Source organism: Rhodnius prolixus, unplaced genomic scaffold (assembly GCF_049639745.1).
Source record: "Rhodnius prolixus isolate KJV_2025 unplaced genomic scaffold, Rpr scaffold_3, whole genome shotgun sequence".
Lineage (NCBI taxonomy): Eukaryota > Metazoa > Arthropoda > Insecta > Hemiptera > Reduviidae > Rhodnius > Rhodnius prolixus.
The window spans coordinates 14,435,095-14,444,806 of record NW_027411603.1 but is presented as its reverse complement, the minus strand read 5'-3'; positions in this window follow the sequence as shown (position 1 = coordinate 14,444,806).

The window sequence follows — 9,712 nt, the reverse complement described above, 5'->3', positions numbered from 1 at the left end:
TAAGGTATTCCTTCAGATCATCAGTTAAATTGATAGATTGTGTAAATATTATATTTTCTCATTATTTTGAAATCGACAATATTAGTTTACAAAACTTAATAATCATAGTGGCCAATATTATATTACATTAACTTATCAAAATATTATCGAAGCATGAAACATAATCAGTATAACGCTTAAGAAGTATTGTTATTTATCCACCTTCAATTAGTTCGTCCTACATGGAGCATTTTAACATGAATCATCTTCCGTTTCTAGATTTACAGCTTTAGTTATAACTTTCTCTTACGTTTACATTACAACTTCTGCTAAGTTAAGCTTTAAATGAATTTCCAATTACAAAACGATCACTATCTCACATTTCTGTTGATATTTTTTAATAATGAAAACAAACATTTCTGTTGTCCTCTAGTCGTGAAAAAGTGATCTCGTACTTAAACTTTTGAGAAACGTCTAGACATTATTTGAAGAATTTTTAATTTAGAATTTAGGTGGCCAAAATGTAAAATCGGTGCTCTCTTCGTAGGTCACGTAATAACTATTGTTTTGGGATAAATTATGAAAGAACTGGACATGGGTATAAAGTGGTGTTCAAAACTTCTAATCAACTCATCCATGCGGAAACAGCTAAATACCTGGAAATTACTTTAGAAAAAAAGTTGCGTTGGAAAAACATGCGAAAGATGTGTTGGAAAGTGTAAAATCTTAACTGTTAAGACCATTTGGTCTTAAAATGTGAAGTTTAAGCCGTAACAATGGGGTTCATCCCAGAATGTTATAGAAGAAAGTTATAAAGTCTAAATTTGTTTCTTATTGGAGTACATGCTCTGTCTCTTAATAAAGTCCAGAGCAATGTCTACGCTGTTTCAAGCAGGAGACTAGCAACTTAACCCTAAAGCAAAGAAATGCAATAGAGTCTTGTAAGACAAAGGAATAACATTTCTGTTGCTAAAAGTAAACTTGACATCCACAGGTGGGTGAGTTACAGAAAGAGTATGGACTGCTCTCAAGGCCGGGAATACATACCCCGAGATAGCTCTTTTCTTCATTTTTTTACTTCAAATCCCTCATTTCTGCTTTGTTAATCTGCCTTTAGCAAAAGAAGACGGTGGAAGAACGAAGGTAGCACAGCCTGAACAAACTATTAACTTCCATTGAGCTAAAGCCGAAATAAAGAGTAGTGTAGTTTAAAGTAATGCCTATTTTTTTCAGGCGGGCTTTACGTCCTACTACCAGATTAGGTGTCGTGGACGGAGGCAACTAGCAAACATACTTTACTGTAAATTTCTTTTATTAACCATTAAATAAAATCCAAGGCCTAGACCGGGAATCGAACCCAGTACCACAAATACATATTAGCTTTACTGGTCCGCCTCTAACCGCTCGGCTATCGTGGCGCCTAGTAGTTTAATGTAGTGTAATTTGAGGTGGCACTGCAATTGAAGGCTGAAGGGAAAGAGAGACCCTTTGGAGGGAATCCTGGCGAAACCATCAACGCCGAATCGTATTGTAACCAAATTGACGTAATGCATCAAAAATTGGCAGAAATGTATAGGAAGTAATGGAGACTATTTCGATTAATAAAAATAGTTATAAATCTTTAATTTTTATTTTTTTCTTCTAAAACCATAATCCTGCATTATTTTCCGGACAACTAAATAAATTGCCAAAATTCTGCACCGATATTGATTGTCCCTACTTCGAAACTCCTTTAAAATATATATCCGTTAAACTGTTAATTATCATTAAAAGAGAGGTTGTTGCAGTTGTAAATTTCAATAAAAAAGATTAAAAAAAAATAAATTAAAAATAAAAACAAAAAATATATTGTAAAATTCATAAATAATAAATATCTCTTTTAATTGCCATTTAGACACTTTACTAAAACTATAACTCTATCTAATAAAGCACACGATTATAGTGTGCTTCATTGAGCAATTATAATTAAAATTTAACAAGGACAACCAGTCACATTCAAGGAAGCATTAAAACAGCAGGTGAATGTGTAACGATTATTGCTGTAGTATGTAGGTTTGTTTTTATGAATATCAAGCGCGGCCAAAACAGCTTGCAGGATATTGATGTAGTAATAACAGTTGATAGCTGGAGGTGCAAAACATTATTACAAAGAATTATCATGAAGATTACTCAATGAAAATGTGTGCATATTATCTTTTCTATCTCCTCTTAGAGAATGCTTTGAATTTAATTAAATTATCATACCAATAATCGAACACAACTTTTGGAACGTTAATTTATATTGTAATAAAACGATTATAATTTATCATACTCGTATTTGGATTTAACATCATCAATTTTCAGATATTCTTAAAACTCAAAAAGTTATTAATGAATATATAAAGTTCTCATTAATGTAAATTATCGTTTTGTTTTTTAAATTAATAAACTTTGGTTTAAAAAAAAAAAAGTAATAGAATTACCAACTCTTCCTAATTCTCTTCTTTTAATTATGCTTACTGATCAATTGTTCCATCTATTTAGAATGTGCTGCGGTTGTCAGGGGTAATCCCTACCAAGGTATGTATTTTGATGCGATTGAGTATGAACAAAAGTGATTTTAAGCAATTCTTAGGTTCTGTTAAACTGGTATGAATAGTAAATCTTCCGGGCGCCGCGGTAGCCGAGCGGTTTGAGGCGAGACCTGTAAAGCTAATATGAATTGTGGTACTGGTTTCGATTCCCGGTCTTGGATTTTATTTAATGGTTAATAAAAGAAATTTACAGTAAAGTAGGTTTACTAGTCGCCTCCGACCACGACACCTAATTGATAGTTGGACGTAAAGCCCGTCTGAAAAAAATTGGCAATTACTTTAATTTTTTTTTCTTTTTTATTAAAACTTCCTAGGAAACCGTTCTTGACCGCACTGATACATAAACTCCTCACTGGAACGTCCCAATAATGACAAAGAGTAATAACAATCTGGTGCACAATGCAATAGAGTGACCCAGCCTACTCTCTTCTCCCGATTTACACATTGCATCCTGAAATATTTAATAGAATTTCATGCTTACATTTGGAATAACAAGAAATTCCCTAGATTGAGGGAAATTTGAATGCTCTTAGTTTTAATTATTAATTATTATTACGTAATTAATTCTTACTAACCGCAGCCAGGACAAAAATGAAAAAGATTTAATTTTTTCCTTCTTTTCTACGATTTGAAAATAACAAATTTTAGTTTAATATATGTTTTCGTTTGTAGAAATTGATATGTTGACTGGTATCTAAGATTTATAATTAATAACAGTCGAATTTTTATACTTAGAAATGCTATGTACATTTGAAATGCACCACGGTAGCCAAGAGGACTGAAAAATAACCATTTATTACTTTACTTATAATCTTGAAATATTTTTTTACATTTAATTTGTAATTGGGTTATTCCCAATGAAATAATTGTTCAGTATACTCAGCTAGATTGACAAAATTAAAAACTCCCTATTATCTTTAATATTTTTAAAAGTGGCTATGCTGAAGTTGGAAATAGATTATTTAAAAAAAAAGATTATTTCAGCTTTATTGTTATAACTTTGATAGCAATTTACTAAATGATTCATAAATTAAACAATCCAGGAATGCCACTTAAAAAACTGACGTTAGCCATTAAGTGAATTACCTTTTTTTTAATAAATTAAATATTTGCTCTTTTGAAATAAGCAATAATATGGGAAATCAAAGAAAAAAGAAGCAATTATATTTTATAATGATAAACGTTAGAGATTATAATAGAAATGATCAAAAGTTTCACAGTCAACTATAAGTAGTTATCTTAAATTGCTTGTAAGTTTACAATACTTATGCTTTTTAAATATTAAATTATTTTATATACTTACAAATAATAAATTTATTGAATCAGTATTGACTCGAAGAATTAATTTTATTGATAATGAATGAAAAAACGAAATATGTTTAACCATCTTACTTTTATTCTGCAATACCTGTTTTCCTTATGCTTTTCAGGAATTAACTGATTGAAAACTGATCAACTTTACTTTATAGAATATATCTACAGTTTGAGTATCCCTGAATTGAAAAAAGTGTCTAGGTACGTAACTCCAAAATCAAGAAAAAACGCATTGTTTCTTTTGATATTTAGTTTTGCTGCCATAACGGGATTTGAAGTGTCACGTTTTCGAAAAAATCCTTGGACGATTTTTAAAAACTTTAGGAGCTTTCTCTTAAAGTGCTACTTTAAGTGTATGCTCATATAAACTGTATAATATTAATAGTTATATTTATGTATGAAGAGTCTAGTGAGGTTCCCGGCCCTTACTACAACCGTCCAAATCCAACATTTTATTCTAATTTAGGGCTTGGCACTCGCTATAGCTGATACTATTCTGCGTATTCCACCCGTCTTGAGGAGAAAAGAATTTAATTTTCCAATAAATAACTCATGCACATAAAATTGTTGACTTTAAAAAATGCATGCCATGGTAAAAAGAAGAAGTGACTCTCTGAAGAGAAGAGCAGCCTGAGGGTTTAAGACAAGTGCAGAAGGCACTTCCCTTTCTCCTACTGTAGGCTCTACGAGGAAGCGTCCAAGCAAGAAGCTTTTCCAGACCATCAACATAGTTTTAAACCTTTCACCACTTATTCCATGCTTCTAAAGACATTTAATATTACTTTAAAAATTAACTTTAGAAGAATATTTGGATCTTGGAATAGGTGTGAATTCAAGCGTTCCTCTGCAACGTCAATTCAAAATATATTGATCTTCAATCACTTATGTAAAATAATTACGCAAGGAAAAATAAATATATACCTTGAATTCCATGTTAAAAGAAAATCGTTTGACTTTGAAGTAATAATTTTTATTTGAAATCTGGATACCTGCTCTAGGGTGTATTTAAATTAAATACACTTACAACTGGGTTAATACCATTCTTTTGTATATTTTTTGTATATATTTTTCTTTGATAATTATGTTAATGAACTCCAGGATGCTATAACATCATGGAAGATTTAGTTTCCAAAACTGAAGCCATTATGAAGCTTCTACTCTTCTCGCTTGATCATTTTAAAATTAAGTATATCTGCTATAGTGTGAGGTTAAAAATACTTTAAAATATATTCACATTTTCTAAAAATATAGACGCCTTTTCCATCAGAAAAATTTAAGGCTGCACCAAGGCAACACATTTCTTAGGCTATACGTTATCTTACATTTTTGAATCTTTTTGAAGCTGTTATACGCATTATATCAGCTCCGAGCTAACATATAAAAGTAAATTTATATAAATATACATTTTATTTACATCGTAACATTCCTATGTGCTTTAATATAAAATTTATGATTTAGAAAGGATATTAAAGTAAAATAATTACTACTGGGAATAGCGTGATGTTAGATTAATGTACCTACTACAAATTTCCCGTTCGGTTATTACAATTTATTTATTAAATCAATAAAATAGAAGTTTTTAGTTCAAACATAAAAGTTATTGTTTATATATATAGATTCTCGTCAAATGAAAAATATTGATGACTTAAATTTTATTATCAAATTTTATTTTTGTTACTAAAATGTTACATTGAAGTTATGTCAACATTTTGGTTATGCAAACAAGATGATTATTTATATCTTTAGATAAGTTTTTTCAACAAAAAAAAAAACAGTCTTTCTTTTTAGTATTATATAGAGTTTCAAATTGCATCAAAAAATTTACTCATTGTTTCAGTTGGTTAAGAGAAACTAATTGTTAAATGAGTTCCTCACTTACAATAATTTTTAAGCGTGGTTCAGTTCATCTTAACGCCTCCCAAAGTTTTGCTAAATTTGTCTTTTAGGTTTGTGGTACTAATCAATAAAAAATAAAATAAAATCTCGAATTGCTGAAAAAATTAGTCGAATAATTAAAATAAGATCGTGACAAGAAAACTTCAGATACTACTTATTTATATTACTGCTTATATATATTATTCATATATATTAAGGAAGTAAAACCACATTTTTTTTTAGGCTGAACTCAACTTCAAACAAATGCGACAAAAATGGTAGTCATATAAGTAGAGTAATTAAAATGTCCGGTAGGACAGTTGTATAAGGTTTGATTATCAAAAACTGAACGAAAAAGCGTAACGTTCAAATCACCCAACTTTGACAATTTTTTTTTTTTTCTATAAAAGATAAAATTCCAAAATTATCTGTATAATATAGGGCAAATCCTCCTTTATAACTGTAATTTTTTTGCCATAACCCAGATCCAATATAGTGTAATATACTATATTTAGTAGTTACAGGGGCTCCTGAACAGATTTATGGTTATAGAGGTACCGCAATGCAATGGTGTATTGTGAGGTTGCAGAATTGATTCCCCCGGACTTAGCGATGTACTTAGCGTTATTCACCATTATTACTTATATGAAAGGACATTTACTTCAGAATATAAGAATTTTTTAGTCAAGTAACTCTATTTGCCAGCAAGCCATTCGCTTCAGAGCTGATGATCACTCTCCAAACTTAACATAATAAGTTCTTTTTTATGACATTTAGTTAGAAATAAAGAGAGAATTACTCTGCTGTTTTTAGGTAATTTTAATAATCTTAACGGATTTAGATATTAACTCAGAAGTATCATTTTACGGATATGATCCTGTGGCTTGTCCTTTATATTAAAGAAGTTTAAATGCCAAATTTGAAGAAGATGGCATTTACCCAAAGTGTAAATGTCCAAATGTTCTTTCTAGATTTTCTGGGAAACCAATCAGGCTGAATTTTTTAAACCTAGTAAATAAATTTGTTTTTCTATCACATTTACAATTTGATGAGTTGCCTTTTATTTTCCTTAAATTAATTCATTTTAAATTAAAACATCATTTACTTATAATATAATAAAATAAAGATAATAAAGAATATAATAAAGAGAAGAAGGTGTTTCGTTTAGTGTTAGTCACCATGGGCTAAAGGCAATTTAGGCTGTAATGTCTCTCTTGGGCGTAGAGTAACAGTAAAGTTATGTAATGAAGTACAACAACCCCTGGGTTGAATTCTAACACCTTTCAGTGTTGTCTGTAACATGCTTGGGTTCAATTAAAGGGGCATCAACCTTTAAATCGTATTATCATGTAATCAAGTAGATTTATCAAGATAATTTATTAAGAACAGATCTTTTTGTAGAAATACTATACTACAGGGTAGCAAGCTGAAAGTTCATATTGTCGATAAATGTTTTATTTCAAATATTTGATAATTTAAGAGAACCACATTATTTCTGTCCACATTTTATTTATTTATTTTTTGTAAACAGTAAATTAAAAGTGTTTCTTTTAAAATATTAAATGATAAGATAAATGGATTAAGAAACGAATATTTCAGCAAAAGTTTTACAAAAAAATGTAACAATAACAAAAAATCTACTAATCATTCAGACTCAGAAAAGCGAGAGTTATCAGACAAAAAGGGCTATTATGCTTTATTCTGTTCAACTCATTCGTAGAGGTATGCATTCTTGAAAAAAACTAAAGCTTTTTATATGATTTTTTAAACGATCGCTTGTCATAGTAAGATATTTTTCATTAGTAACTAATTACAAAAGAGCTCTTAGATTTTGACTTCGTAGAGCTTCTAATAGCTCACTTCCCCAAAATAGATATTTCCAGGAAAAATTGACAAAAATCTAGTGTAAAAAAAAGTAAAAATTCTATTCTTACAACTTAAACAATGTCAAACAACATTCTTTTCTAAGTCCGAATTTCAAAACATTTAAACCTTAGTAACCGTAAATTAAATTATAATTTAAACCGTAAATTACTCAGTAATATCTGGAGAGAGGAATTTTCATGGTAAAATATTTTTATACCATAAGAAGAAAGAATAAATGGGGCCCTGCCAAATAATGAAATTTACTGGGAGTTTTGAGAGTAGATCTCTCAAACTCCACTAAATCTAGATGGGCGTAAATCTGTTGGGCAACCAAAATAATATAAAACTAATAAAATGCGATGCATTAGTTACTTATTTTTCTGACCTTGAATTAAAGAAACATGTTTAGTAAATATGATTGCTAATATCCATTCTCTGCGACACCTTTAAGTAGTTGGACGTGAAGTTCCCTAAATGAAAATTATTTATTTCTGATTAGGAAAGAAATCAGAACAAATGATTTTTGTTTAAAATCAACGCACCTACAACTTTCTAATCCATAAAGTGCCCATTTATGATATAAAAAGTCAAATTTAGTTACTGTTTTTGTAATCGGTGGGTTATCAATGCCATTAGATTGACTTAGAAAGCGATAGTCGAACCAGAGATATCTAGTATAAAGTATTCCAAACGCTTTCTTACAAGATTTGTGTAGCACAATTCAAATTTGATCTTAATAGTTAAAGAAAAAGTTTAATCGCAATCCTTCATTCACGGACCATATTTATTGCAACAAGTTTTCTCAGTCATTAGGTGCATCAATTATTATTACTTTTATTCATTAACCTTAATTTATTGTATTTAATTTAATTTGTCCGTTAACGTTTTATATAATTATCTATCATAAATCATAAATATCATAAATAGTTTATCATTATGACTTAAGGTAACATGGTGTAGTGAAAGAGAATACATGATGCCAATCAATAGCTATATTTAGAATAGTGTTTATTTCACCATACTGAAGCTTTATCATGATTATGTGCTTCTTTCAATCTAAAAGCGTACACTCGTGATGAGTTAGCAAGATTTAGTGTCGTTCATAATTACAGATATAAATCTTAAAATTGATTTTACTGTTCATCTCTTTTATCTCTCTCTATTAACTTCCATTGATTTTTATTTAATGATCATTCGTTAATATTGAACTTGCTTTTTGTATTGGTGTTAACGCAATTTAAGTGTGTTTTTATGTAAGTTTTTTCTTGGTAGATCGGTTAAAAGGAAACATCAAATAATATTCTTCAAATTAAAATAAATTCAAACGTAAAAACAGAAAATTTATTTTTGTTCCCTAAACAAGAAAACACGAACGATCTACGCCAGTATAATAAAAATGGAAATTTCATCCTTAAATAAAATGAATAATAAATTGATTTATTAATAACAGGATAATTGTAATTAAGTTTTAAATACTTGTAAAGCGTAATGGACCTGTTGTTGACCTTGTACACTTGTAACATTGCAAATACTTCTCTTTCAAGGCTAATACATTTTGAACGATATCATGAAAAACTTAGTAACTGTAAAAATATTTTTCAGAACAACTTTTCTACCACTCGATGGATAAACTTCTTTTCAGAGGTAATTTAGGCATCTCTACTTTACAAAATTCTAATCAGAAAAATTAATGGAAAAAATTATTAATGTTAGTTCATAAGACACCAAGCAAGCTTAGTTTGTGGTTAGGAATTTTAATTTATATATTTTTTTTCATCGGTTATTTTGGATTGAAAACACTACGTTCTACAACCCTTTCTAGAGCAGCCACTCGGAAAGTACGAAGAAAATTTAGAGCGTGAGGGCTAACTGACCTTTGAGACTTCCAGCAAGTACTAACAACGTGCTATTAATAAACCGCTTTGAAGTTGCTTTAAAACTATCTCTCTTTGCAATAAGCGCCCAAATGCTCTTCAAGATATAGCCAATCATTAATGAAGTTATAGACTCCTGCAGAAAAATATATTCAGAAAATAAAATGATAAATTCTTTAAGAATAAGATAATGTGCGAGAACCTTTATTTATTTAATGATAATTTAATTTT